Here is a 22,111-nt window from a genome sequence, read left to right as displayed (position 1 = left end):
TTGTGAAAGTTGTGTAAGGTGTCTACACCCATTGCTCAAGCTGAATTATGTGTGCTGGGGCAGGAATTCACTGAGATGCAGCCAAACTTACCCAGTTGATGTGAAAGGAAATACTAAAAGGAAGCTTTTAGGTGGCTTCCAAAGAATCTCATCGGTGAGCCCTCCTGCCTAGCTGAGTTGCTCGAAACTTTCCTTCTCTGAGATCAAGTGAAAAATGTTTGATGTTTGGGTGAGAGAGCATTCTGCCTAAGATACGACAAACAGCTCATAATCACGAAGGGACCATGACATCGGCCTCAGGAGAAGTTTCTCTTCACCACTCCGCTAGCCACAGGATTTTATTACTTTTAATTAAAAACTTTTGATAAGCAAGGTTACTTTTCTTCTTTTCTTTCCTCTTAGGTTCCTCTTGACTTATGAAAACTCAGAAGAGCATTCTGATTTCTTTTAACTCCCATTAGCAATATTTCCTTCTATCTGTGAGCTCTGTTAAGATCTCAGGGAAATGGGAATATCTACCTGACTTTTATTTTTTATTTTATGCAGGTACTAATATATCTTCCATATAAGCAAGTGGCCAGAAGTTTTGACCTGATTAAAACACTAAGATGATGGCATCAAGTTGGGTAAACTGAAATAATTTGTCAAATATTTTAAAAGGAAAAAAAATCATTTTTCCAAAGATGATGATCCATTCTTTCCTAAGAAAACCTTGAGACAGTTGTCACATCACCAACCCCGCTCTGGTCATGCAGAAAACTTCACTGAAGCTCTGCTCATGTGGTTTTGTAGCTGCTATTGGAAACAAAAGTTCCAAAACCAGTTGGACACAAAGAAGAAAATAAAACTAGCCACTTAGGCCTGAAATGCCAACTTTCACCATATGTAGTCCCACAAAAACCAAAAGGGAAGAATAATCAACATAAAACACAACAGAGATAGAATCACAGAATTGGGGAGATGGGGTTTGCTAAAGAGGGTCACCCAAACCTACGAAATTGAAAATAGCTTTTACACAGCTGTCTCCCAGCCCATAAAGGAATGTATTATTATGATTTGCATTGATCTGATTAGTGTATTTACATATTGCATCCTTCCTTGTGCACCACTCCCAGTCAGTGGGGCGTCCAGCACATTAAGAGTAATACAGTTCTGGAGATAGAATAAAGTAAACACTCCCAAAAGTCTTTTGTCTTCCCCTATGCAATGAAAACAGCTTGCAGAATATAGTACAGCCTCAAAATGGGTTGGTTTCATTTACAAAATCATGGATTTTATTTGCTTTTTGTACCCCAAGTTTTAAGTTTGTATAATAGATTAGTCCTTATGTACACACACACACACACACACACACACACACACACACACACATAGGTCTTTAATAGTATAAAGAGAAAATTGTAAAGCAGTTAGCACACTATTTAGAAACGGTCCAAAATTATGGAGAGTTGTTGCCTTGCAACCATTAATTAAAGCTGTTAACTCAAAGGATGATGGTAGAAAGAATGAGAAATAGTACAGCAGACATGTAAATTAAAACATGCTCCTGTATACAAGATCTAATGAAAATCAGCCCAAGTCTAAAGGAAATCCAGCAGAAGACCTAAAAGGAATCAATTAAGCATGGCCTTTCAACTATCTTTTTGGTAGACTATCATGTAGCTTGTTTTTCTTAGGAAACTAACTATCTAGACATAGCTGGTTGGGGTGTGAGGCAAGCTAGAATCTGCCATGTGTGCTGGCAGGGAGGCATAAGAAATCGTCCACACAGCAAGCAAGGATGGGGAGCTAAGGGAACTGCAAAGGAAGTGTTATATAGTAGAAATTAACAACAGCTACAACGTATTTACTTAGTACCTATTTCACAAATTAGAAAAACAAATCATAAAGAGACCAAGAAATTTGACCAAAAATCACAAACCTAGTAAATGGCAGTCTGGAATATAAGCCAGGTCTGTATGACTCCAAAGCCCATGTTCTTTCTACACTATATCTGAAAGAGCTTATCCATGTAGTTTACAAACTCTTCTGTTCTGCTTCCTTCTAACTGTTAGGGGCTAGCAACATCCTTATGGGCAAAGCATCATCAGCAAGTAGGAAGTAGGGAAACTTGGTACTCCAATCATTGGCAAGGGTATAGTGGGAGGCCAACAGAGTGAAAGGGGGCAGACCTAAAGAGTGTGGGATCAAGGCAGAAGTCTGGATCTACGTGACAGCTGCAAATTGGTAATGACACAGGTGCCTGGGACCCTACTGAGTTGCCTAGGTTCCAGTCTGATTGTATGTAGACACTTGGCAGTGATGGGAAGAGAGAAAAAGAGATATGTAATGAATGAGCACTTTTGAATGAGGGATGCAGTAACATGAGGACTGTTTATGTACTTCTACCTTAGTGCAGGAATTGGGAGAGTGAGTGGCTAAATCTGTGAAGTAAAATAAAGATGACTCCGAGGCAGAGAAGAGTAAACATATGTAGTCAACATACAATTTTCATAAACTAAGTGTTTCAGTTCCCTTTTGCCATGTTACGTATCATATGTAATATGTCAAAACTTAGTGACCAAAACAACAATGATGTATTACTTCCCAGGATTCTATGAATTGAATGGGCTCACAGAAAAATGGGGCAGTTACTCTGCACAACATCATGTTACTGAGAACACTCACTTGACTGTATTCAATAAGAAGCTGATGGCATCTCATCCTCCAAGGTCTCTCTCATTACTCAGTGGTAAAGTCCAGTCTTAACACTACTTCAGATAATGGAGCTATATAATTGGCTGCATTTCCTGTCAATCAAGCTAACTTCTCCAATTTTCCCTCTCATGTAGTAATCTTACCACCTGCCTGGAGGACAGGCCTATCTTCACTCCTGCAGTTTGGTATCATTAAAGGGAGAAATTCTGAGAAGGGATTGGAGGAACTATCCAGTCTTGTCACAGCTTCCAAACAGAAAATATTTTCTACAGATCTAACAGCAAGAATCATGATGACTTTCAGGAGCACATCTGCAACTTGTAACTTCTCCATCTAAGCAAAAATTTAGAGCACTGACATGCACCTTCTATCATCAGGCAATGGGACGAATATTAGATATTCATTGACTTAGTGTGCTCCTATGAGTTTAAATGAAAAATCCATAGTATAATAGTATATGACTTAAGAGTATAATAAAAAAAGTATAGAATAATATAATAAAATATGATTTCTAGTTCCACTTCAGCCATTAATTTACTGTATAAGCTTAAACACATTTGGCCTCTCTGATTCTCTGTTCCTTGCTATGGACTGAATGGTCATGTCCTCCCACCCCAAATCTGTATGTTGACTCCCCACCATTGTGATGGCATTTGAAAATGGAGCCTTCAGGAGGTAATCAGAATTAGATGAGGTCATGAAGGTGGGACTCTCATGATGGGATTATGACTTTAGAAGAAGAGAAAGAGAGAGAGATCCCACCCTTCCCACCATGTGGGGACATGGCAAGAAGAAAGCTGTCTGCAAACCAGGAAGAGGACCCTCACAAGAAACTGAAACTCAAGAAACAGTTGGTACCTTCATCTTGAACTTCTCAGCCTCTGGGACTATAAGAAATAAATGTCTGTTGTTTAAGCCCCTCAAGCTATGGTATTTTGTTATAGCAGCTCAAGCGGACTAAGACAATCCTCTTCTGTAAAATGAGCCATATGAATGAGAGATCTCTAAAATCCTTTCTAGCTAAAATAATATTCTATTGTTTTATTTCTCCATAAAGTTATATTGCCAAGTAAATATTGCCTGGCCACTGTTAAAGAGGACCGTCAAATAAAATCAAAGTAAAGTCATCTAAAGAGTAAAAATAACTTCCATTCCAAGGCAAGAACCTGGAAATCATTTCAGAAAACACAGATATTCTGCTTATTAAAACTTCATAGCATATCTGAGTCCATCACTATTCTAGTACTGTGACTTAGGAAAAAAGTCAAGCCTGCCTGCTTACAGAAATCAGAAATCATTCACTCAGAAAACTGGACAGAGACTGGGGAATAATCTTTGCATTGATAGTTACTATTAACTTGGGTTGGCAATCCAGTATAAAGATTATTTGTTTGAAGAAAACAAAGAAAGGGGTACTAAAATGCAGACACTTCACTATTCAATCCATAATTGTCACAGCCCGGTAATCTTTTAATCTGTCTCTTACACATGCACATACACATAAAGTGCTTCTCAGCAAAAGTTGACAAGCCTAAGAATAAAATAAATTTTTTTCATGGTTTCATTAGTAAAATAAAAGTCTATTTTTGGTTCTAGAAACTATAAAGATGAAAGTATTTTTAAACCATTTTGTCATCCAATTTCCTCTTTAAACAATAATATCCCCATAAGAACACATTAAAAATCAAAATGCATGTTCAACGCCAAGTCAGTGACTTATGAGTTAATTCGGAAGTAGTTACTTTTGACTCCGAAGCCCTTTGTGACTCCCAAATTGTAGTATGGAATTAGAAAGAAAGAACCTGGTGATGACTGAACTTCTCTCTTTGTCATTTCAATGTAGAGACAATGTTTTTAGTCCAAAATAAATAAATAAATAAATACATTTCCAAATTACCACATCAGCAGCAAATCCCACAGAGATCATAAAAAAACAGACTTTTTCTAAGTCTTTCCAAATTTATCCCCATGGTGTCAATATAATATGGTGTCCTAAGGGGATATTACGCCATAAAACACACAATTAAAATTAACTTGATTTATCAGCATGGAAAGAGCAAGTGTTTCCATATCAAGGGAGATTGGCAGTTAAAGACTCATAAATCATAAGACAAAGAGGAACCTTGAAAGTCAGCTTTTCAATCCCCTTCCCCCCCTCCTCACTTTGGCAGAAGCCTGCCCTTCAATGATTTTCCACTTGGGTATAAAGTAATTAGCAAGCCTAGCCTGCCCAAATTGAACAACTGTAGAAAAACAGCATTGAGATAGTTAGGACAATTACCACCCTTATCATCTTTGATTGTGTATACATAGTATATAACACAGTGGTTTACCTAAACCACCCCAGACTGATTTATGTGGGGTGTTTCATGTAGATAATGAACAGAGAAAATATTTCAGATAAGAGTCTACCATTAATTCACTAGATATTTGTGCCAAACATTTAGCAAGAACTAGAAGCATAGTAATGGACAAGTAAGACACGGGCTCCGCTCTTCATGGAGCTTTGAGAGGGGGAAGGAGAGAGAACATTAAACTTAAATTTAACATTAATTTTTTTTTTATTTTTTTTAACGTTTATTTATTTTTGAGAGACAGAGAGAGGCAGAGCATGAGCAGGGGAGAGGGAGAGAGAGAGAAAGAGAGATACAGAATCCAAAGCAGGCACCAGGCTCTGAGCTGTTTGTTAGCACAGAGCCCAACGCAGGGCTCAAACTCAGGAACTATAAGACCATGACCTAAGCCGAAGTCAGACACTCAACTGACTGAGCCACCCAGGCACCCTGAAACTTAACGTTAATTTAAAGAGAATACCTGAAACTTTATTACAGTTATTTACTGATTTGCCCTATATAGTGAGCTCCTCAAAGACATGAGTAAAAATTTTTCCATCTTTTTCATGGACTGGAAAAAAAAAATGGTGCTCAATGTATCTTTATATATATCTCAATAAAAGACACTCTTCTTTACATTTTTCATTTTCTGATGTGATATGCGATCTTCATAGGTAAAGCAGTTAAAAAATCTCAAATATTTTTCTTTAATCTGCCTTGAAATATATCCCAAAAGCCCATCCATTTGTTTGCCATGGATAGTGCACATGGGAACACCCAAGGCAGTGCTATGAACTTACCAACACTCACAAATGCCAGATGAATAAACTGAAGTATGAATCAACAGTGCAAGAAGTAAATATGAGCACGGAATTCCAAAGCATCCATTTCACAACCTTGGTACCATTAAGATGAACTTAAGGAAACATGGATCTTTAGACTTTTGTCCCTCATCTGGACATCAGTGTATCGGCAAGCTTACTGTCTTTATAGTGTGTATATGTAAGATACAGGTTTATGTAAGCTGTATTGCCTGAATGGTAATATATTGTCTCTTGTGAAATTCGTGATTCATAGTCCTTCTCTCTGCTCCACTTGTGATAATTGGTTCATCACACTATAATTCAAAAGACTTCTATAATCTTATCAACCAGTCTGTTGACTAAAGACTTCATTTAAAATTTTACCTACCCCACTGCAGCAATCTCTCTCTCTCTCTCTCCCTTACCACGTTTTATTTTTCTTCAAAGCACTTATTATCTTCTCTTGATCAATAATTTCTCACTTAGTATGCATGTTCTATGAGAGAAAAGGATTTATCTTTGCTATTCATTGCTGTATTCTCAACACCTAGAACAGTGCTTTTGACACATAGTAGGTTTTCAACTCTCTGCTGACTGAATAACTGTCTGACAAAGAAAAGTCTCCAAGTCACTACAAGGTGATTATAAGGCTGGCTGCCCTACTAATTGTGATAGTTCAATCAGTATTCAGTAAACTTGAGTGACTCTAACCTTAATTTTTTCTTTTGCAGACCAGAAATATTGAACTACTATGTCTCCCAAAGACACCAGGCTATTTCCCTCCTTTCTATCTTTACTCCTGTTTTCCTTCCTCCGGGAATGCCGTTTTATTACCTAAACTGTACTCTACCTAGATAATCCCTGCTAATTCTTTAAGATAATGTGCACAGGGTCTCCTTATCTGAATATCCATGACATAGCCTTTAGGTATCACAGTCCTAAATCTTAAGGTAACATTGTATATTGCATTGAAATTATTCATTACTTCTCTCCCTCTTCAACCAAACTGTAATCTCCTATAGGACAGGGACAGCCTTATTCCTCTCTGCATGAATTCAACACAATAGGAACAGAGTGAATAATTGAAATGAACTGAGTTCAATGCTCTTCGGAGTCAACGATAAGTGATTCCAACAGAAGCAGGTGGTTTAGGGGGAGACGCAGGAAGTCCAAAGACCTGGATTCTAGTACTGTCTCTGATCACTGTTTTTAAATCGGTAGGGGAGGATTAAACCATTGTTAAGGCCACTTCTAAAACTATAAGACAGTATTACATGTAACCTAATGAAAGTAGTTATTAAAATGTCAGGTTTTCATGCTCCATCTGCTGGTTAAATTGTAGAAAAACCTTGAGGTCATTTTGCAATTGAAAAGTAGAGTTAGAAATATTTGTGACCAATGAAGAAAATAATTTTTTTAAAAAACGACGTGTACTGTTTGTACAAGATTAATAACCTAGAAATCAAGCAGTTGAGAAAGAAAAAGAAACATGGACAATTGCATGGTAGTAGTGAAAAAGCCAGAGAATACTCTGCTACTTGGGGCTCACATACATACTGTGGAACCCAGTCTCCAAGGAGCCCCACCTGCTGCCACTCACACCCTTGTGTAGCCACCCACCAACACTGTTCCAGGGCAGGTCTGTATGAACAATAGCAGCCAGCAGAAAAGACGGCATGTCACTGCCCAGACTAAGGTATGATAAAACTGAGACTTTCATCTTAGGCATGCCCTCTTTCTCTCTCTGTCTCTCCAAGCCACTTCCCCTTTTTATTTCTCCTTCCTTTGAATCACTTCCTTTGAGGGGGGTTACCCAGCTCTCATGAATGAGAACCCTTGAGCAACCCAGGGAGAGGCCAGTGAAGTAAAGCACACAAGAAAAAAGAAGGAGAAGAAGAAGAAGAAGAAGAAGAAGAAGAAGAAGAAGAAAAATTGTCTTCGTTTACAGATGATGTGATCTTATATAGAGAAAACCCTAAAGAGTGCAACAACAACAACAAAAAAATTAGAACTAATTGATGAATTCAATAGATGCAGGATACTACATCAACATACAAAAATCAGTTGCATTTCTATACACTAATAACAAAATATCTTAAAAAGAAAGAAAACAATCCTATTCACAGTAGTGTCAAAGCAATAAAATGTTTAGGAATAAGTTTAACAAAGGAAGTGAAAGATCTGTACGCTGAAAACTACAAGATGTTGATAAAAGAAATGGAAGAAGACACAAATAAATACAATATTCATATTCATAGATTGGCATAATTAATATTGTTAAAATGTCCATATGACCAAAAGCCATCTTTGATTCAATGCAATCCCTATCAAAATTCCAATGGCATTTTTCATAGATACAGAAAAAAGATCCTAAAATTCATATGAAACCACAAAGATCCTGAATGGACAAAGAAATTCTGAGAATGAAGAACAAAGCAGGAGGCATTACGCTTCCTTATTTCAAACTATAATACAAACCTATAATAATCAAAACAGTATGGTACCACATAAAAATAGACATATAGACCAATGGAACAGAATTGAGAACCCAAAAATAAACCCATGCATGTATGATCAATTAATTCACAACAAAGGAGTCAAGAACATATAATGGGGAAAGTATAGTCCCTTCAAAAAAAATGGTGCTGAGAAAAATGGATAACATGCAGAAGAATGAAAGTGAATCTCTATCTTATACCATTCATAAAAATTAACTTGAAATGGATTAAAGACTTAAACATAAGACCTAAAGCCTTAAAACTTCCAGAAGGAAGCATAAGGAAAAAGGTCCTTTACATTGGTCTTGGCACCATTTTTTTTCTGGCCATGATATCAAAAACAGAAGCTACAAAAGCAAAAATAAAAAATAAACGAGTAGGACCACATCAAACTACAAAGTTTCTACACACAGCATAAAGATACAATAAACAAAATGAAAAGGCAACCTATGAAATGTGAGTAAATACTTGCAAATCATATATCTGATATGGGGTGAACATGCAAAACATATAAGAAATTCATACAAGCCAATAGCAAAAGAAGATAATAATACAATTTGATTAAAAATTGGGTAGAGGATCTGAATAGACACTTTTCCAAAGAAGGCATCCAAATGGCCAACACATACATGAAAAAAAATGTTCAACATCACTAATCATCAGGGAGACACAAATCTAACCATGATGAAATATCACCTCACACCTGTTAGAATGGCTACTATCAAAAAGACAGGAAACAAGTGTTGATGAGGATGTGGAGAAAAGGGAACCCTTATGCACTACTGATGAGAATGTAAATTGGTATGGCCACTATAAAAAAGAGTATGAAGTTTCCTCAAAAAATTAAAAATAGGATTCCCATATGATCTAGCAATCCCACATGTGTGTATAAATCCAAAGGAGGATATATATGAAATGAGGATCTTGAAGAAATGTCTGCACCCCCATGTTCATGGCAGCACTATTCACAATAGCCAAAATATGGAAATGACCCAAGTATCTTTCTGTGGATGAATGGATAAAGAAATCTTGGTATGTGTATGTTACACACACACACACACACACACACACACACACACACACAATGTAATATTATTCAGCCATGAGAAAAAAAGAAATTCCACCATTTGCAACAACATGGGTCAACCTTGAGAGAGTTATACTAAGTGAAATAAGTCAGAGAAGGACAAATACTGTATGATATGACTTATATGTGGAATCTGAAAAAGCAGAACTCAAGGGTAGAATGGTGGTGGCCAGCAACTTGGGGGAGGGGGAGACTTGGGAGACAGTGGTCCAAGTGTACAAACTTCTAGTTATAAAATTGATGAGTCCTGGGGATCTACTCTATAGCATGGTGATTATGGTTAACAATATTGTACAACATACTTGAAAGTTACTAAGAGATAAGATTTTAAAAGTTCTCACTACAAAAGGGGCACCTGGGTAGCTCAATTGGTTAAGTGTCTGACTTTGGCCTAGATCATGATCTCACCATTCCCAAGTTCCAGCCCCATTGGGCTCTGTGCTGACAGCTCAGAGCCTAGAGCCTGTTTCAAATTCTATGTCTCCCTCTCTCTCTCTGCCCCTCCCCCACTCACACTCTGTCTCTCTCTCTCTCTCAATGATAAATAAACATTAAAAAAAAAGTTCTCACCACACACACAAAAACTGGTAATTATGTGAAGTGATGGAAATATTAGCTAACCCACTGTGGTAATCATTTTGCAACATATAATATATCAAATCATCACATTGTACATTTTTAAACTTATACAATGTTATATGTCAATTATATCTCAATAAAGACTAAAATAAAATAAAATAGAATTTTAGTTTCTGGCCACCAAGAGCCAGGGAGCGTTGGAAGTAGATACTCCCCTTGATGACTCTTCAGAGTAGACTGACAGCAGTTCGAGCTAACTTGACGTCATGAGAAACTCTGAGCCAGAACCACCCAGCTCAGCCATGCCCATGTCTTTCTCCCCAGAAACTGTGGAATAATTGATTGGTTTTTTAAGCTGTTAGATTGTGCGGTTATTTGCTACACAGCAATAGATAACTAATATACACACATACATCTGAGTCTCACTCAAATCTGTATTGAACACTTCCATATTCCATGAATGTGGCTTGACCTTTTAACGTGAAATTGTACACAACCATCTTTCTCAGAAACATTCATCTTTCTCCATATGTGCATTATGTTTTCAGACACACGTTTCACTAGAATAGGAACTCGAAAGCATGGAGATTTAAAGACCATAGGATATATTCTGGAGACTTTTTACTAATATCAATATCCAAGAGAAGATCATAGGCCTTAAAAAACAATTTCTCACCGGTTTATAGTATGTAAGAACTGGGTATAAACCTCAGTGAAGATCACAATGAACTGTAATTATGTGGAGTTTTTTTTAACTCTAGTTTAGTAACTGGAATAATGCATCAATTCTGTATTCACTTTTTCAAGTCTACCATCTTACCAAAGAATAAATATTCACAGACTCTTATTTTTCACTTCCTTTATTGCCAGTAAGGAACTAGCCTATTGATGTTGATGCAGTGTAGATGAATGAGATGCCAAAGTGAAAGGAGATACATACAGGTGATTATAAGATATAACACAAGCTAAAGGTATTGTGTTATCTAGAAACTTTCAACAAAATTTTCTAGTGAGATTTGGATGTAATCTTTAAAACCTTAAAAACCTTAGGGGTGCCTGGTGGCTCAGTCAGTTAAGCATCCGACTTTGGCTCAGGTCATGATCTCACCATTCATGAGTTCAAGCCCTGGTTTCTGTGGTGACAGTTCAGAGCTTGGAGCCTGCTTCAGATTCTGTGTTTCCCTCTCTCTCTGCCCCTCCCCTGCTCATGCTCTGTCTCTCTCTCTCTCTCTCTCTCTTAAAAATAAATAAACATTTTTAAAAAACCTCATGGGGTGCCTGGGTGGCGCAGTCGGTTAAGCGTCTGACTTCAGCCAGGTCACGACCTCGCGGTCCGTGAGTTCGAGCCCCGCGTCGGGCTCTGGGCTGATGGCTCGGAGCCTGGAGCCTGTTTCCGATTCTGTGTCTCCCTCTCTCTCTGCCCCTCCCCCGTTCATGCTCTGTCTCTCTCTGTCCCAAAAATAAATAAACGTTGAAAAAAAAATTAAAAAAAAAAAAAACCTCAAAAACCTCAGAGATAAAAATCAACTCAGGTTGGCTCAACTAAAAGTTTGAGAAGCATATAATAGATACAGATTCCCAATCTAGTTGGTGACTTTTAATGAATTAAAATGGAGAGAGAACAGAAAAGCAAACCACACCCCTTAGCCATGCTCAAAAATCTTAGAGAATCATGAAAATGAATTCTTTTCTGAGATAGAGAAAAGGAAAATGAATGATTATTCAAGTGTCTAACTCTCCATTAAAATGGTTGACAGCATCCTTCACATGTTGCAAAATTTGACTAGACCATTATGCAAAGAGCTATCTGTTCAACAGCAACTGTCTGTTGCAAAGAGAAGACCAAAACAAGGATGAAGACATGGCTTCAACAAGAACTTTGAGATGCTCTCTTTAACATTCTCATAGGGTCTTGATAGCCTCTTATTCTACAAATCCCCACTGCAAGCCTGCTTTCCCACCTGGTGCAAGTTACCCATCCTAGTGTGCTTACAATAAGACTAAAGTAAGTCAAAGATCAATTTCCAGGCTTTCATACTCCAGTGGGCTCAAGCTTCAGCCCTGACTGAATTTTATTTCTCAAGGCCTAATAAACTTGGAGAGTTATAAGGTCCCCTTCCAAAAACCTCAAAAAAATGAATGTTTGCACTTCCAGGTTTGGCTTTTATTTCCAGATTCTGTGTATGCAGTAGTGCAAGCAGACCAATAGACTCAACAATGAACTCAACGGTGGGCAGTTTCCCTTATCTTAATTCAGGAAAACAGACTGCCTATAATTGTCTTGCCTATTATAAGCTACTTCCAGTCTCTTATTTGCTTTACAGTCTCTTGCTATAGCTCATTACTTACTTAAACACATAATTCCAATGAACTTTGGTAACAGGGAATGGGGGTGGGGGCTCCATAAATACAATTTCAAAAGCTAAGCCCTAAGGAGATGTCAGGCCAAGGCCATATCTCGTCCACTGTGACATCACCCCAAAATGACTTCTTGCCTCCAGACCCACTTTTAGAACACCATTTATGTATGTAGAATCACACCCCCTACGGATGAATAAATTACATTTGTTTCTTCTACGATAGAATCAGAATCCAAGAGGCATTTCTGCCAGAAATGCCACATAAATGAATATTTGACAAGTAGCAGAAGAACAAATAATGGGTTATTCATAATCATCTACAAATGCCTCAAAAAAGAAATGAAACCTCAAAATATCCAACCTAGCACTTATCTACTACATATTTATACTAAGGTTGTCACCACCTAAAAATACCCAAAGACCAAATCTTCAGCTTCTGGCAGTACTTAGCACATTTCCTTGTACATAAGAGATGGTCAATAAATATTTGTGGGAGAGAGAAGGAGGAAGGAAAGAGTAAGTTGGCAGGAAGGCACAATGCGGCTGACAATTACACAATACAACTACATGGCAGATTATTCTTTTAAGGTATTCAATCTGACTCGATAAAGATTTATTAACCCCCACCCCCAGGCTCTGTAGAGTTTAATACTATGTGAATTGACCCAGCTCTGAAACACACTGTCCAAAAACGATATCACTCTTCAAAGTGAAGAATTATTCATCCCCTTCTGTGGTGGGAGATAAAGATGGAAGAATAGAAAGACAAGGCAAAGCTATTTCTCTGACAAAGAAATACAAAACCCTCTCTCTCCTCTCACTTCGAAAGCCCTCCAACTTTAGGCTAATGCTAAAGGCAAAAGAGAGGGAAAGCAGATGAGTGAGCTTGGTCATTTTTGGCACTTGTCAAAAAAACTAAATATTTTCCCCAAATGTTTTACATTCAATAGTGCCCAACCACAATGTGCCAAGCCTGTTTTCCCTTAATGTTTCAAACCCATGTGTATTCCAAGGGAAATGTAATCCATGTGTCTCTGATTTGCTTACACTTAAATCATTATAAAATGTTAAATTTTTTAAAAGGATGTCCAAGATATCTTTTGGGCCATCCTCATGATCCTCCTTCAGGATTCTTCTGAAGAGTATGGAATTCTAAAGAGCTGATGAAGACAAAGCCCTGGATAATTAATTAGAACCCAGGACTCACAATCCCTGCATAGATTTTTGTCTCTGAATGCAGAAAAGCATGAGTTTGCATTAAGAATGCAAGAATGACTAGAATTCTTGGAGCAAATTTGCTAAATTGGCCTATTTCCTTAGAATACCCTTTCGATCTTTATCATTAGGCCTAGCTAACTTGGACTCTTCTTCAGACTACTCAAATAAGGTACCTAAAATAGTGCGCATAAGATAAAACTTTCTTGAGAATATGTAGGAGAGTTATAAAAGATGGGTGAGTAGTAGCTCAGACACTACTGGAAGAATTAAGTTTCTTATTTCCTCAGATAATGTCCTCTAATGTGGTAAATGACAAACAATTATATCATTTGCTCATCATAATGACATGGCGAACTAGGGTTCTAAAACATTGAGAAATGGAGAAGCTGACTGTAGAAATGGAACCAGTTAGGTTTTAGATGTGAAGTTGGGGCCTGTAAACCAAGACAGTCCTAGGTTAATGAGAAATGGGGCTGGCCCGCATTCCGCCATTCCCCTCCACAGTCCTCCCTCTCTCCACGGTAGTACTGGACTACAGAAAAAGCGGGAGAGAAGAGGTTCACAATGAGTCTGCACCCTTAAAATAAATAGAGTAAAACCTTGGTTGGCGAGCATAATCCATTCCAGAAACATGCCTGTAATCCAAAGCACTTGTATATCAAAGTGAAATTCAAGAACCATTGGCTCAGTTGTGATCATGTGACGTTCAGCATCATGGACTATTCACATTGCAAGACATCACTCGTTTATCAAGTTAAAATTTATTAGAAATGTTTGCTCGTCTTGGGGAACACTCACAGACCAGTTTACTTGCAGCCCAAGGTTTTAGTGTACTTATAACAATACTTATACTAAATACTATACTTAAATACCACAAATACTAAGTACTTAAAAGAAAAAAATTTGCATTCCTTGTTCCCGATGTAGAATAACAAAGAAACAAAGCAAAAACCCTGTTGGCCATATCCATAATTTAAGAAGCAAACAAAAATAAAGACCTCAAAAGCTATTTTACTTAAAAGCACCCAGAAAAGAGGCTAGCTCCTCCAAAGTGAGACTAGACGAGGTGAATCTGCCATTGGAGAAGGAAGGCACAGTAAAGAAAAAAAAAAGTGGGGGCGATGTGTCTAATCAGTGCTCATGTGCTCTGGTCTGTCATTTCACCCTCCCAACAAACCCTAAATGTATCCTATCAGTTTACTCTCAGGTGGTGACAGTTGCACCTTTACAAGGTAGCGCCTCCATCTCTCCTTCTCCTCCCTGGCCTCCGAGGATGCAGCACATGGTTGGCAAGCATCCTTGGAGACCAGAACCTCATAGAGTCTCAGTACAACCCAATCGATGGCTGCTCAGGGGAGGAGCAGCTGTGCAGATTGGCAACCATCTGGACCAAGTCGACTCGATTCTGGCGTCCGATACAAAGAGGAAACGGCAGAGACATCCGGGACGCCCTGTCATAAACTTAGTTCCTGACCCAGACTTGTGACTCTGAATTTATTTCACTGGGAAAAAGAAGGTCTTAATTTGTCCAATTATATTTACCCCTATCAGGAAAAGCCTCACGTACCCTGCTGCTTCCTCGGAGGAGCCCACAATCAGGAATCATAAAAGTTAGGCAGAATATTTGTGATAAAACAAGAGAGCGCTGCATCTCGACTGAGATTATTTAGCATTGCTGGACGTGGTCCAGCTAAGGTCCAGCCAAATGTTCATCATAGTCTAGGAGAACCTGAAAGAAAAGGATACTTCATTTGAACGTGACTTTCATTTTGCACTTGACGTTAAAGAAACTAAAACTCTACGGGCAGGAAATTGATTTTAACAAGGCAAAATTTGTTTCCTTTAAAAAGCAAAAAAAGAACTAACAAAAGCTCTTTTCATGATTATTTGCACTAGTATCCTTTGTGTTTTTTATAACACTGATGACTCTCCTCCTTAAAAGCCTTGGCTCCAGGGACACAATGCTCTTCAACTGCCCTTGTTTGTCTTGTCAGGCTCTTTATCCTTCCAAACACCCACCCTGCCATCACCTTTCCCACTCTGCAGAGATTTGTGCAGATGAATAAGAAATATCCCAACAGACTCAGACATGGACACTTTGTATTCACTACTTGAGAAATTCATTTGTTCTCTTAGTTTTGATAGTTTGGAGTATTACATCAGCTCTGTATTTCTAGCACCACAACTTTCTCTCCAGTGTTACGGTTATCCTTGATCCTTGAAGACTGAGGCTGTGTTCTTATGCACATCTAACAGTTTAAATAAGCTGGACTCGATGGGGTGCAGGCAGAAAGTAGTTTTATTTTTCTCCACGGCTGTCTTTGCTCTCCATGAAGCAGCTCAGCTGAAGGAGGTTGTGCAGAGGAGTAAGAAGCTCAGACCCAGGAGAACCAGATCACCTGAATCTCAATCCCAACTCCCACGATTAGTTATAGTTAACATACATGTTAGTTAATGGACTACATATTATACAGTATTAGTTATTACTACTATTTTTTCAAGTATACCCAGCTACTATAAGATTTTTAATTTTTCCAGCTACTATAAGATGAAAAAGACTCATTTTCAGATTTTTTACGAGTCCAATAAAGACTCCAGTTACTCATTCAATTCAAAGTATTTTTTCCATAATGCAGACCTGATCTGGGCTTTTGCAAACCAGCAATAGAGAAATCAGACATAGTCTGTTCTTTGTCATGTTTTTCTAGCTTGTCTTCAATATTCTTTCCCTACTCAATATTTTTCTTCTAGATCCTCCAAGGTCAGGGTGGGGAGGAAGGAGTAAAGGGGGAAAGGACATTTTCCTTACTGGTCCTGTCTGAAGTTTTTTCCTGGCAGTGAAATGCCCTGTGTAAGGGTTGACATCCAACTGCTGCCTGTGTCACCTGTTCAGTTCTTTCTCAAGAACTCTTTAGCCTGGCCTCATCCGCACTAGAGACACCTACACTAAATAGGACAACCATACATCATCTGCCCTGGACTGTCATTGTGCACACATGTTGGCCCAGCAAAATCTTTAATACTGCCCCATCCTTTAACCTTAAAACTGCCCTGGTTCAGAAGACAAATTATTTAATCGCTTTAATACAGCACAATTGCTCAAATATACTTGCCAAACTGTGTGGCTCTACTATCCTTCAGACTCCTTGGAATACACAACTTCATCCATCTAATCAGCAAATGTATGCGACAAGATGGTTTGGCAGGTTGCACAAAAGCTTTTTAGAAACCAATCCTGGAACTGGCATAAATCATTTCTACCCATATACCATTGTCAAGACCATGTCCAGTCACCGGACTCTACCTTGTAAATGCAAAGGAAACTCAAAAATCTAGTTTTCTTGTGTGCCCAAAAAAATGAGAGCAAATAGGCATCTTGCCAGCCCCTGCCACAGTCTACCCTCTGATCGCCAAATATCCATTTTGATCATCTTCCCACCCACAGACCACATCTACCCTCTCCCCAGAATGACAACCCCAAATCCCCTCCAGTCCTAGTGTCCAAGATTTCAGGTGAGGCTCAGTCCCCTACATCAAGTCTACTCCTTATTGCTTGATATCCAGTTGACTTACAGGATGTGTTTTCTGCTCCCCTCTTCCTTCTGTATACTCAATAATCAATATATTGAATGGAGAACAGGGACAGGATAAGTTCAATAAATACTCCATTCACAAAGTTGAAGAACAGTTGTCACTGGGCAGACACTGTGTTGGCCCCCTATTCTGGGGTGGGGGAGTTTCTTGCCTTAAGCCTGATTTTGCTGTCAGTGAGAAACTCCCCCGTCCACAGTTCTCTTTTGCCCTTGGCTCTGCCCTTAGGGTGAATGCCCATATAAAGTGGGTATTCAGGAGCATGTCCTCTGTGAAGGCTCTTAACTCTTTTTTTTTTTTTAATGTTTGTTTATTTTTGAGAGAGAAAGAGAGAGAGAGCACCAGCAAGAGAGGGGAAGAGAGAGGAGAAGACAGAGAATCCAAAACAACCGCTAAGCTTTCAGCACAGAGCCCAATGTGGAGCTCAAACTCAGGAACTGTAAGATCATAATCTGAGCCAAAGTCAGACCTTAACTGACTGAGTCACCCAGGCGCCCTAGCTCTTAAATCTTTGAAAGGGCATTCTACACAAAAAAAACTTTGGGGTCCAATGTTTGCATTGTTGCAATCAATCAAAGGCATTCTAAACTAGTGTTGTATTTTGGGAGGGAATCAATTCCCTCAAATACTCAGTAGATTTCTAATCACTTTGCTTCCAGTCAGTTCCATGCTCTATATACCAGTAACCACACCCAAAATTATTTCCTAGACATAGTAAGACATGCCATTTAAAAAGACTTTGAAGAAAAAAAATTCCTAGTAAAATTTATTTGTTGAATGAAGTGATTCAGGGGAAATACTGAATTAAGGGTGTGGACCTCTCATTCAAGCCAGTTAATTTCAAGGTAGCCAACTTTGAGCTGAGAGGCTGAGAGAGGCACGAAGACAAGAAAGCAAAAAAATACAAGGCCACCTTGAGATTTAATGAACTCATGCTGCTTTAACAAATATTCTTTTACCTAAAATAGCCACCTTTCCTTTCTTCAGATTTGTTTTGTGGGAACACCTATCTCTTCAACACCCTTACTGAACATATAAGTTAGGCTTTGTCTCACATGGCAGAAGTTATTAAATACACAACTGCTATTCTTGATTTGAGCTATTCAAGTACGTCAAGGTATGTCCTCACCTGTGTGGGGTCTTTTGTTTTGTCCTGTCACGGTTGAAAGCAGGCTCCAGAGATCTAAGAAGAACACCCACACTGATGTAAGGAATGGGGAAAAGATGTGGCATCAGCAATATGTCCCTCTAATTAGGAAGTCATTTAACATTAGAATCCAGTATTTACCATTCTGCCTGTGTCCTACACAGTTTAAGTCAGCACTACTGTTAAACATCTAAGTTTAAATGAAGTAAAATGGACCTATTAGTTAAAATATCAGAATCAGAGCAAAAAATGCACAGTATTTAATATTTACCAAAATCTTATAACTTAAAAAATTGGGAAATGGGGAATGTTGAACAAACTGCCTTATGTTGCAATATGGAATAAAGGAAATGATTTTTAATTTAGAGAACAACTTGGGCAAACTAATTTCTTTTTGATCCTCTATGAGTTTTCGAAATGGACAGAAATTTTTTTTAATCTCAAAAATAAAGTCACTTTATAATGTGACTTTGATAAATAATACTGATTTGGTTCAATCAGCCATGGGTAAGACAAACATGGGTGACTGAATTAGTTTCTGATATATAAGGAAAGGAAGGAAGGAAGGAAGGAAGGAAGGAAGGAAGGAAGGAAGGAAGGAAGGAAGGAAGGAAGAAGGAAGGAAGGAAGGAAGGAAGGAAGGAAGGAAGGAAGGAAGGAAGGGGCTCCTGGGTGGCTCAGTCAGTTGAGGGTCTGACTTCAGCTTAGGTCATGATCCCACGGTTTGTGGGTTCAAGCCTTTGTGTGGGACTCTGTGCTGACAGCTCAGAGCCTGGAGCCTGCTTTGGATTCTGTGACTCCCTCTCTCTCTGCACCACCCCCAACTCCGCTCATGCTCTGTCTCTCTCTGGCTTCAAAAAATAAATAAATAGGGGCGCCTGGGTGGCTCAGTTGGTTGAGTGTCCGACTTTGGTTCAGGTCATGATCACGCAGTGTGTGGGTTCGAGCCCCACGTCGATTTGGATTCTGTGTCTCCTTTGGATTCTTTGGATTCTGTGTCTCCTTCTCTCTCTGCCCCTCCCCCACTTGTGCTCTGTCTCTGTCTCTCAAAAATAAATAAATGTAAAAAAAAAATCCAAAAATATAAACAAATGTTGAAAAAATTTTTTAAAAAAGAAAGAAAGAAGAGAGGGAGGGGGGAAGGGAGGGAGGGAGGAAAGAAGGAATGAAAAAAGGAAAGAAGGAAAGAAGGAAAGGAAGGAGGGAGGAAGAGTGAATCACCAAATGTAAGACAGTTTCACTGAAGACTCTATATGTTAACCAGATTCAAACTGGATTAAAACACGATTCATGGAGGGAAATTACATGTATCAATTGTTCAAAAGCGGCTTGACTATAAGGTTTATAGATTCAAATTTACAGTTGCTTGGGGAGGAGAAAATGCCAACCACAGTGAGAGGAAGGCATAGTGAATGCCAGACACCATTCCAGATACTATTATTTTAATGAATAGGGTATTTATACTTAATTTAAACTTAGATATTGAATGATACTGTGCCACTCAAGGTTTGCAGAACACTGGAAGAAGAGGAAAGATAAGGAATTCACACATTAAGCCAAGATTATAATAGAAGTACTATTGGAACATGAACGAGGAAATACCTTTTTATTTAGGGGATAGACACGGGAGCTTGCAAATGGTTTCAAGAGTTCATTGTAAAGCTATGGAGGTAAGTTTTAGAAGATGAATTGGATCCATCAGGCAGAGGCAGCGGAGAATGGGACCCCATGCAATTGGAACAGCAGCATATATTGAGACATGAACCCATGAAAAAAACCTGAAAGGTTTGTGAGCGGTGGATAGCAGTGGCAAGAGTTGGAACCTGAAAAATAAAAGAGTGGAAAGTTTACAAATTACTCTGGGTGATTTATAAACTGCTAAAAAGTACTTTTTCTCTAACCAGTGGACAATAGAGACTCAAGAGGGATTTTAACCAGATGAAGAGTTTTTATAAAAGTAATTCAGATAAGGGGCGCCTGGGTGGCGCAGTCGGTTAAGCGTCCGACTTCAGCCAGGTCACGATCTCACGGTCCGTGAGTTCGAGCCCCGCGTCAGGCTCTGGGCCGATGGCTCAGAGCCTGGAGCCTGTTTCCGATAATGTGTCTCCCTCTCTCTCTGCCCCTCCCCCGTTCATGCTCTGTCTCTCTCTGTCCCAAAAATAAATAAACGTTGAAAAAAAATTAATAAAAAAGTAATTCAGATAAAACTGTAGATGTATAGGGGAAGGTAAGACTGGAGGCAGGGAGACCATTTAATTGCTATTTTGTGGGCGAGAGAAGATCATAACCTCCACTAAATCAGTAGTGGTAGGAATAGAGAAGAGGAAAGAGACTCAAGACATATTCAGGGGGTAGGAAAAGTCCAACTTAAATAAATCTATGAGTAGAACAGTCAAGGAGGACCCAGTGCTTCTGACTTTGATGACTGGTGGATGATGGTACCATTAATTGAGGTGTGGAATATTGAAGAAAACAGGCTTGAAGGGAGCAAATAACAGATTCATTTAGCACAAGATAAGGTGATAATATGGCAAACCAATAGAGGTATCTCCTAGATATTTGGAAATGAGCACCCAGAGCTCAAGAAATAGACATGCTAAGAGCAAAAGGTTTGGGATCCAGGAGTGTGTTGGAATCCAATGAAGATGAGACCCTTCTCAGACACTAGATAAAAGCAAGTATCAATGAAGTAGATGAAACTTCTGGGACATTAGACAAGAACTGGTATTTTGGTGCCTTAAGAGATGGTGATTTATGCTTTTGTCTGCTTAGATTGCTCCTTCTTGGAAGGCAGCCAATATGTAAGAAGTCCAACAAGGCCATGTGAGAAGTTACCTGAAGCTAGACTGGATGCTCCAGCCCCACCCCCTCCAAGGTCCAAGCAGAAGAACCACCCACTGAGCCTCAACCAATCCACAGAATGGTAAGGAGTAATAAATTGTTGCTTTATGCTACCGAGTGTTTGTTTTTTTTTTTTCAATTTTTTTTTCCAACGTTTATTTATTTTTGGGACAGAGAGAGACAGAGCATGAACAGGGGAGGGGCAGAGAGAGAGGGAGACACAGAATTGGAAACAGGCTCCAGGCTCTGAGCCATCAGCCCAGAGCCTGACGCGGGGCTCAAACTCACGGACCGCGAGATCATGACCTGGCTGAAGTCGGACGCTTAACCGACTGCGCCACCCGGAATTGTCTGTAACAACTCATAACTAAGACAGCTTTTTAGATCTAAATGCTGGGGCTAAAAATGCTCCCCCACAAGAGGAATAAATATAATGGTATTTTAACTCATTTACTTGCATGCTGGCTTAAATTTTAATATTTTTAATGGAGGTACTAGTACTCACTGATTCATCCATTCTACAAGAAATTATGAAGTGCTATGTTACAATAGCCACTCTTCCAGATGCCTTGGGTACCCAGCTTCCAAAAAGACAAGAAAGATCCCTGATCTCATGATGCAGCTTCCATTCAAATGAAGGGGAGGAAAAGCAGATAATAAATTAGTAAACAGATAAATGGATGAAAGATAAAAGTACAAAGAGAAAAAGTGGGTAAGGAACTTTCTTAAGATTGGAGGATTGAAAATGGTTGTCTAAGAATAGGGTTATTTGAGCTGAGACCAGAATAACAAGAAGTAACCCATTATGAGAAGATCTGCATGGGAAGAGGAATAGAGCAAAACTGTCCAGAGGACACCCCTGGCTGCACTGGGCAGGGGTGCAATAGGGTTATTGGAGGACTAGAAAAGTCACTGTTGCCAGAACAGAGTGAGCAAGAGGGAGAGAGGTATGAGATG

Source organism: Leopardus geoffroyi, chromosome B1 (assembly GCF_018350155.1).
Source record: "Leopardus geoffroyi isolate Oge1 chromosome B1, O.geoffroyi_Oge1_pat1.0, whole genome shotgun sequence".
Lineage (NCBI taxonomy): Eukaryota > Metazoa > Chordata > Mammalia > Carnivora > Felidae > Leopardus > Leopardus geoffroyi.
Note: the sequence above shows the minus strand (reverse complement) of the source record.